The 9,715-nt window shown below is 45.5% G+C and overlaps 1 pseudogene; it reads right to left on the reverse strand.

The window, feature by feature from the left end:
• Positions 1 to 2,406: 2,406 nt before the first annotated feature.
• On the reverse strand, positions 2,407 to 2,917 carry LOC116908192 (annotated as a pseudogene).
• Between the last annotated feature and the right edge of the window lie 6,798 nt (positions 2,918 to 9,715).

Genomic DNA, 9,715 nt, shown 5'->3' on the forward strand with positions numbered 1-9,715 from the left:
TTATATATGAGGCATTGCTGGATGGGATGTCACTCCATTGGTAGAGTGGCCACTTGCCTAGCATGCAGGAAGCTTAAGGTTCAGTCTCCAGCTCTGTAAAACCTGGGCATGGTAAAAATGCATTTGTAACCTCAACACTTGGGAGGTAGAAGCAGAATGGTCAGAAATCCAAGGTCACACTGGTGACTACACAGTGAGTTCAAGACCAGCTTCCAAGAGAACCTCTTTCAAGTAACACCATCAAAAACCAGCTAGACATCCCAACCAGGAGGCTGTAGGGATCCGACAGTCCAGGTACTGCCAGCAACCCTCCACCTGGCCTTTATAATGCTGTGCCCACAGAGCTCCTCCTGCCAAGTTGCTTAGCAAGGCTTACTTCCTGGTGCCAGGAATGCTTAACTGTGTGTCGGTGTCTGTACCTAGGTGCCCAGAGATCTAGGTCCATGCTGTACCTGAGGATGCTTCCAGAAGACAACTTTTGAGTTAGTGGCTAGAAAAAGCAGGTAGGCTTCCTGTGATGGCTAACAGTGATGCCAACATAGAATCACTTAGGAGACAAGGCTTTGGGCACGCTTGTGAGAGAGTGTCTAGACGGGATGACTGAGATGGCAGACTTTCCCTAACTGTGAAAAGCACCATTTCATAGGCTGGGACGTCAGACGAAGCTGAGCACATCATTCATCTCTCTTCTGTCGATATAATGTGGCCAGTTATCTTGAGCTCCTGCCTCCATGATGGACTGTGACCTTAAACTGTGAGCTTAAGTTTTTGTTGTCACGGCAAGAAAACTAAGATACCCTCGCAGTGTGGGCAGCATCTTCTAGCCCCAAGAGCAGAGGAGGAGAAAGTGTTAGTGGCTTTTTAATAAGTGTCGCGGTTTTCCTCTTAACCCAGCTAGCTCCCAGATAATTAAGACTGGACTATTATATTTTTTAACAAGCTTTAAGGGCACAACAACTGAGCTGTATGACTCTGTTTTAATCCTCTGAGCTAATCTGGCTACCTCCCAGCCAAAAACCCTGAGATACTTGCATTTTATAGCTTTCTCTGCTCCCGGTATTTTTCTAATCGGGTCTCCTGGACTCTCTTACGATGGCTAATACCCTCTTCTTGTCTGTCCTTCTCCCTCTCCCCTGGCTGGGAAGAAGTCCAGCCCTATTCTCTCCCCTACTTAGTCACTGACTGATCAGCTAGCTTTATTGACCAATCAGGGAACAATTGGGGAACAATGTGTACACAACATTGAGACAAGAGATTCTTAAAATAAGGATTGCAATTGGATATGGGGGCACAGAAGTCAGCATTTGAATAATACAATAATAATCTTTTCACAATGCACAATAATATTCGACCTGGAAGAAAGAGATTGCTTTAGTTAGGGTAACTACTGCTGTGGTGAAACACCATGACCTAAGCAACTTGGGAAGGAAAGGGTTTAATTGGCTCGCACTTCCTATCACAGTTTGTCATTGCTCTAAAGCAATGGGAGCTGGGAGAATAGAGCTAATAAATGAGACAGGCTAAAGTCTCAGGCAATAGCCAACTTTATTCAGAGCATCAGACAATTACTACTGTAAGGGTTAAGAAGAGATACCCTAGTAAATTGTACGATCACAAGGGCAGGCTGAATGCAACAAAAATAGTTTTTGCATAGAAGCATATAGACAAACCAATTATAATGACTAATCTGAAGTAAACTCACTCCTGTCCGCTACACCTGCGAGGGACACAAAAGCACATTCTAAGAACAATTTCATGTTTTTGAAAAAAACTGAGGTTACAAGACTCTTCTCATGGTTCCTTAGAGTTTTCTCACATGCACTCAGAAATCTCCTCACATGACTCCATTCATGGACTGTGTTCTGACAATCACTGAAGAAAGTCAGGACAGGAATCCAAACAGGACAGGAATCCAGAGGCAGGAGCTGATGTAGAGGCTATGGAGGAGTGCTGCTTACTGGCTTGTTCCCCATGTCTTGCTCAACCTGCTTGGACCACCAGTCCAAGGATGACACCACCCACAATCAACCACTAATTAAGAAAATGCCTTACGGGCCTACCTACAACCTGATCTGAGACATTTTCTTTCTTTTTCTTCTTTTCTTCTTCTTTCTCTTCTTCTTCTTCTTTCTCTTCTTCTTTCTCTTCTTCTTCTTTCTCTTCTTTCTCTTCTTCCTCCTCCTCTTCCTCCTCCTCCTCCTCCTCTTCCTCCTCCTCCTCCTCCTCCTCTTCTTCTTCTTCTTCTTCTAACATCTGAATTTTTTTAATCCTTCTTTACAGGTTACCTAGACCACTTTTTGATTAAGAAAAGTATAGAAAGTTAATAACTGCCACAAGCAGATGCCAGTTGGTGGCACATGCCAATTTCCACAGAGTCCTGCTTTTCAGGGTGTCTGAATGCACTGCTCAGGGCCTCTGCTTAAACTTGCTGGAATCACTCATGGCAGATTTTAGTCCAGAGGTCACTTTTCCCCCATATTTATTTGTAAACGCTTCAGCATTCTTACAGAACTTTTTATGGTCCTTAGGGTATTCTTCAGCTAGGTCAGCCCAGAGTGTGTGCTCAGCCTGGGGGTGGTTCACCAGTGCTATGAGGGACTGGATTACTAAGTCAGTCTTAGTGGCTAGCTTCCAGTTTTCCACACTAATTACGGGCAGACAGACCCGCCCCTTCTCGTCAATGTTAGGGTGGTGGATCTTTGTTTTAAATGTGATCTTGGGTAGCTTGAAGGGTTACTCTGCTGGGAAGCTGATCTCAATTCTGAAGGCTCCCTTATCACAGGGAGGGTTGTCGGGAACAAATGAACCCTTGCCAAGTCAATAAATTAGCTTCATCAACCTGGATGTTACGGAAGTTTTTCATTCCACATTTGTGGATCTCTTCAAGCTCCTTCATCAGCCTCCTGCTGGCCACCATCTTGGATCTGGTGCTGCTGCTTTCAAGAGGCATTTTCTTAATTGAGGTTTCCTCCTCTCAGATGATTTTAGATTGTGTCAAGTTGACTTTAAAACTATCCAGCACAATTCTATTCTATTCTATTCTATTCTATTCTATTCTATTCTATTCTATTCTATTCTATTCTATTCTATCCTATCCTATCCTACCCTACCCTACCCTATCCTACCCTATCCTATCCTATCCTACCCTATCCTATCCTATCTCTCCTCCTCTTCCTTTTTTTTATTTTCTCCCCCTCCTCCCCAGACTCCTTTGCTTGAGTTGAGACATCAGCCTTCCACACTATGTATCACTAGGCCTATGTTTCAGTGCCCTTGACTCCCAGGCCTTCTGTCTTGGGCTGGACATGACATCACATATTTCTTGGTATCCAGCTTGCCAATTAGACCATGGGTCCTCTTCATCCCCCATAGTTATGGCCACCATGAATGTAAATCCATCTTCATTTATAGATGTATATATCTCAACCTGTTCCATTTTGCTAGAGGACTTTGGTTAATCTGAGGTTCACCAAGAGAAGGAAATTGGATTCTGGAGGTCAGATCAAGAGGAGTAACCATCTGCTACCCACCTACCAGGGACCACTGAAACCCCAGGGAGTCCAAGCTTCTCATGCAAATCCATTTGGAAAGTTACAGCAGGGCCAGGTGGGGCTGAGGGTGCAGCTCCATGGTAGGTGTTTGTCCAGCTTGTACCAGACCTTGAATCCAATCTTCAGCTTGAAACTAACAAACCAGTCTGGGCAAGATGGCATATGCTTGTAAGCCTGCTGTGAGGACTCTGGGGGCAGAGGCAGGAAGATCATGAGTTCAAGGTCAACTTGTGTGACATAGCAAGTTGCTGGCTAGTCTGAGGTAGGGAACCTTGTCTTAAACAAAACAAAACATAGTCGTCATAAGCAGACTTGATTTCCAGACATATCGAAAAGCTCAAGGTGTGTGTGTGTGTGTGTGTGTGTGTGTGTGTGTGTGTGTGTGTGTGTTATGGCTCAGCCAGTAAAAACTTATTTTGCATGCATGGGAGATATCAGAATCCACATTTAAAAAAAAAAAAAAAAGCTGGTCCAGACATGGTCAAGGTATATGTAACCGTCAATCCTAGCAGAGGCAGAGGCAAGCAGATCTCTGTGAGTTTGAGGCCAGCCTGGTCTATATAGTTGGTTCCAGGACAACATAGTGAATCCCTTTCTAAAACAAACAAAAGCAGGCATGGTGTTTCAGGTTTATAACCAGACCTAGGGAAGTGGAGTGGGGAGGATCCCTGGGACCCAACAGGAATAAAGGCAGCTGAGGGGCTTCCAGAGGATTCGGCGCGGAGGGAAATGGGGAGCATCTAATGTCAGGAACAAAGAGAGGAAAGAAGCCGCAAAGAGACTGGAAGACCGTGGGCAAGGAGGACAGGTAGCTGTGGAGGGGCTGCAAGGAAGCTGGGCGTGGAGTTTAGCAAGGAGGGAAGGTGAGAGGGACCCACTGCTGCCTCCAGTACAAGTGAGGTGAGAAAAGGGTGGTGAGCCCCGGAATGCATTGGCAAGAGGTCACAGGCAAGCTTGGCAAAACCCATTTTTATAGGAGAGGTGGGCCAAGAATCACACTGCAGTGTAGATGATGGGAGCAGACGTCTGTGGTGTGTGTGTGTGTGTGTGTGTGTGTGTGTGTGTGTGTGTGTATGAGAGCTCGCACACATAGAGGAAAGTTAGCTTGTTTGTCTTGGAGAGGAAATGAGTGACCTTGTCACAATACAGAGAAAAGAACAGAGGGGAAGGTTAAGCATAGAAAGGAGGGAGAAGGAGGGAAAGAGCAGAGAGGAGAGGCAGGTAGGGCAGCTCAGCATGGAAGAGACTGCAGCCCTGCAATGGGACGAACAGAAGAGTGAACCCCTATCTAAGTAGGCCGGTGTGGTGGAGGTGGGGTGGGCAGTGGGCAGAGGCTCAAGGGAGCAGAGGCCAGACCTTGCTCCTCTGACCCCACTGAGCTGTGTGACCTTCAGAGGTGGCTCCCACCTTATTTCCCCAGGAAGCCACTGAGTCCTGCAATGGGCACACCACCCTGTGACTTCATTCTCCCTGGAGTAGAGGAGTTTTCTATGAAACCTAGATAGCTCTCTCTCTCTCTCTCTCTCTCTCTCTCTCTCTCTCTCTCTCTCTCTCTCCAGAAGAGAGTTAAGATAAGTATTGCTCTTGATTACAGGTACTCTGTCATCTGTAATTTGTTCACGATCCCCATGGCAAGCAGAAGAACAGTCCCCATGAGATGTCCCTATGTCTGTCCCTTGAGCCCTCTCTTCAGAATGAACCTTCCCTTTGAAAAGCAGACTTGGCCTGTCTTAGTTCGGGTTTTATTGCTGTGCAGAGATACCATGACCACAGTAACTCTTATAAAGGCAAACATTTAATGGGGCTGGCTTACAGTTGCAGAGGTTCAGTCCATTATCATCATGGTGGGAAGCACGGCAACATCCAGGCAGACATGGTGCTGGAGGAAGAGCTGAGAGTTCCACATCTTGATCCAGAGGCAGCGGAAGGGCGAAGAGCGCTGACTGTCTTCTGCAGGCAGCCAGGAGGAGACTGGAATTCCACACTGGGCAGATCTCAAGCATAAGGAACCTCAAAGCCCCACCCCCACCCCTACTGTGACACACTTCCTCCAACTGGACCACACCTCCTAAAAGTGCCACTCCCTGTGGGCCAAGCATTCAAGCACCTGAGTCTATGAGGGCCAAACCTATTTAAATCACCATGTTGCCTAGGTTGGGATTGGGCTAGATTATCTGTCCACTGTCATCACCAGAATCTGTATTCAAGGAAGACAGAATACATGGCCCTGTCACTAAAGTATTTTGCCACACAAGCACAAGGACATGATCCCTACAATCTCTATTAGAAACAGAAACTCCTGGTCACGGTGACACGTGCCTGTACAGCATTAGGGAAGTAGGGACCTAGAGGCCTCAGGTTCTCTGGCCAGGCAGCCTAGCCTACTTGCAAATCCCAGGCCAGTAAGAAACCTTGTCTCAACCATAGAGAGGTAAGCTGTGCCTGGTGTTTCCCGACTTCCAAGCTCCCGCACACCCATGTGCACTTGCACCTGTGCAGATGTAGGCACACTACATACCTGTGCACAAAGGATTGGGTAACTAATTTAAATAAATGCAAAGGATGTGGGAGTGGCCTGTTGTACTGCCAGCTTCAGTGCTGGGGAATGGCAAGGAATACAGACTCAAGCCAGGAAACGGGCGCTCCCCCAGGGCTCCAGAAAGAACTGCCAAACCTTGGCTTTATCCCAGTGGGGCTGACATCCAGCACCCAAAGATACTAAAACTCTATTGTTCAAGCTACTAAGCTTGTAAAAGTTTATGAGATCAATTGCAAACTGATATAGCCCTACCCAGTGGTGTCTTGTACCTCTCTTTTGTTCTCTGAAGACTTTAGATCCCCTGGTGTCCGCTTAGGCCCCACTCCAATGACTGTGTGTGGCCATTAATATTGGGAAGTGTTCTCAACTCTTACATGGTATTCACTGAAGCAAGGTCTCTCAATCAAACCCAGAGCCCATCAATATGCCTAGCCTTGCCGCCATCCGGCTCTGGAGATATCTGACTCTGTTTTCTGAGGCTGGGATAACAGATAGGCTGCCATGCATCCCTGGCATTTATGTGAGTGTGTGGAGATCCGAACTCTGGCCCTTATGCTTGTGCAGCAAGCTTGTTGGCCACCGAACCATCTCCCGGGCCTCTGGTGTATGATTTTAAGTTAATAAATGCTACTGCACTTTAGCTCTCTGATGTGATCACTTATCATTTTTCTCTCAAAGCTGTTAATTTTTAAACCCACTCCCACTGAATCTACGTGACACACAGGACTCCACCTGAACATTAGCCTCCCTTAAATTTGACAGCTAAGCTTTCTGTCAACAGTCTGCCGCCACCAGCATCTAAAGTCTTCAGTCACAAGGCTCCACATGCATAACCCTTAAAGAGAAACGTGATGGTTTGTTGGTGTCGAGAGGAACAGGCTTCGTGCAATATCACACAATGTGCAAAGTTAAATGGTATCCTTGGAAGAAAACAGTTTCTATGACTAAGAGGAACAGCAGTCTCCTGATTCAGCAAGTTAGGACACACGACTGTCAACCCCTCCACAAAGGAGATAAATACATGAGTCACAGAGGAAAAGGGCCAAACTGTTAGGAAGAGCCTCCGGGAGAGGCAAACTTGGGCAAACAGCACATGCCTCCTCTCCAGCAACACTAGCTGGTTAGGTAGCAAACGCAGTTGGAGAAGGGGGGAGCCACTGCGTAGCTGGAGAGGATATAAGAGGGCCCCTATTCTGAAGACTAGCTAGTGAATACAGTTTTTGCTTGTTTTAGATGTTCCGAATTACGTTTATTTATATGTGTGGAGGAGGGTGTGTGTGTATAGAGATCAGAGGACAATTTGTCCTCTTTAAGGTTTATGCATGTGGAGCCTTGTAGATGACGGCTTTCCCTGCTTCTTAGACCTTAGGCCATCTTGCTAGACTTAGTTTATCTTCTGTGAGGCCGTCGTTGTTATGTTTGCATTCGACCGGTATGTCACAGCTTGATTCACAAACACCTTATTAATCTAACACTTTGCAAACATGTTGCTGTTGTGAATTAATGTTTATTTCCAGCTCTATTTCCTGTGGTATTACTTTAGATACATGCAAATGAGTTCTATTGACAGACCTTGTATCCCTGTGAACTGTTTTAGTTCTATTAGCTTGTGTTTGTTTTTGTCGTACTTCCCACAATTTATATTTGTACCATTTCCTTTGCAATAGTTATCATCTTCATTTCTCTCTCATTTTATTCCTTTGGTCGTGTCCTCTAGTACTAAGTTGAATGGTTGTGACAGTCAGTTTTCCACGGCTATAACGAAATCCCAGAGGCCAGTAATTGTAAAGAAAAGAGGCTTGTTTAGCTCGCAGCTTTAGGCACTGGAAGTCTAAACAACTTGGCCCCAGCTTTCCAGGGGCCCTCTAGCTGTGTCAAATCATGGTGATGGTAACACAAAGAGAGCACACACACAAGGAAAAGATTGTGTGGCAAGACAGGAAACCAAGCACCAGGTTTGCTCATTTATAACTACCTCCACTCTAGAGAATGGACTCAGCCCAGGAGAGCCACCTTTTCCCTAATGCCAACTGACTCCCGTTAGGCCCCACCTCTTAAAGGTCCCAGCACCTCTCCATGCTACCACACTGGGGACCAAGCTTCAACAAGGGCCTTAGAGAACAGAGTGGTCAAACCATATCCCAACCACTCCTGCAGTCAGCCTGCCACAAAGCAAACAGAAAATAGATCTAAAATTCAAATCACTTTTGTCAGTAGTATTTTCTATAGGGTTTTAGGATGGAGACATTCTCAAATTAAAGACACTTCCCTCTATTTTTGGTGTCTAAAGATCTTTACTATAAAGAAATGCTGGAGCTGGAGAGATGGCTCAGTGGTTAAGAGTACTGGATGCTCTTCCAGAGGTCCTGAGTTCAATTCCCAGCAACCACATTGTAGCTCACAGTAACCACATATAGTGGGATCTGATGCCCTCTACTGTCTGATGTGCTTTTCCATCATGCAAGCATACATGCAAATAAAGTATTCATAGACATACATAAATAAATAATCTTTAAAAGAGAGAGATGCTGAAGTTTCCAAATACAATTTTAACACCCATTGAGATATATGATTTTTCTCTCTTTAGATTTATGGAAAACATAATAGGCTTATATAGATGATGCTGGGCTAGCTGTTCTTAGAATCCTAGCATGTTGTTTAGAAATAATTTGTGCTGGAAGTGATGGCATAGCCCTTTTATCTAAGCCTTTAGGAGTCAGAGACAAGTGGATCTCTGTGTTTCTGAGGCTAGCCTTGTCTACAGAGTGAGTTCTAGGCCATCCAGGATTGCACTAAATATATAAATAAATAAAAATAATTTGCTGATATTTATACAAAATAAATAGAACAGGGGCATAGAATACTGACTATAATATTTTTCTCCTGTTTTTCCAGGGTCCCTAAGGGGTCCAGCAGGCAGGTCAGTCATAGTGGCCCATGCATATCTCTGAGCCCAACACTTGGGAGTTCATTGTCTAGGCTACATAGCAAGATCATACCTTAAAACAAACAGAGATAGGAATGTCTGAGTCCTTCTGGGAGAGCTTCTATCAGGGGGAACACTGTGCTGCCTCCCTCTGCCTGGGGCAACCTGTTAGAAATGACTTGAGGTCCTTTTTTTTTTTTTTTTTTAAGGCTTAGCAATGGTAATTCTCTCTCTCTCTCTCTTTCTTGGTTATTTTATTTTATTTTGTTTATTGACATTTCAAATGTTATCCCCCTTCTTGGTTTCCCCTCCACAAACCCTCTATCCCCCCCCCCCTGCCTCCCCTTTCCCCACCCACCCACCCATTCTTACCTCAGTGCCCTAGCATTTCCCTATCCTAGGTCATCAAGCCTCTGCAAGACCAAGAGGCTCCCCTCCCAGTGTTGCCAGATAAAGCAATCCTCTGCTACATATCCAGCCTCCATATGTACTCTTTGATTGGTGGTTTAGCTTGGGGGTCTGGTTGGTTGATATTGCTGATCTTCCTATGCAGTTATAAACCCCTTCAGCTCCTTCAGTCTTTGTACTAAATTCTCCACTGAGATCCCCGTGCTCAGTCTGTTGTTTGGCTGTGTGCACCCACATCTGTGTTGGTCAGGCTTTTGCAGAACCTCTCACAGGAGGCTCCATCATATACCA

This window comes from Rattus rattus, chromosome 8, assembly GCF_011064425.1.
Source record: "Rattus rattus isolate New Zealand chromosome 8, Rrattus_CSIRO_v1, whole genome shotgun sequence".
In the NCBI taxonomy this organism is placed as follows: Eukaryota; Metazoa; Chordata; class Mammalia; order Rodentia; family Muridae; genus Rattus; species Rattus rattus.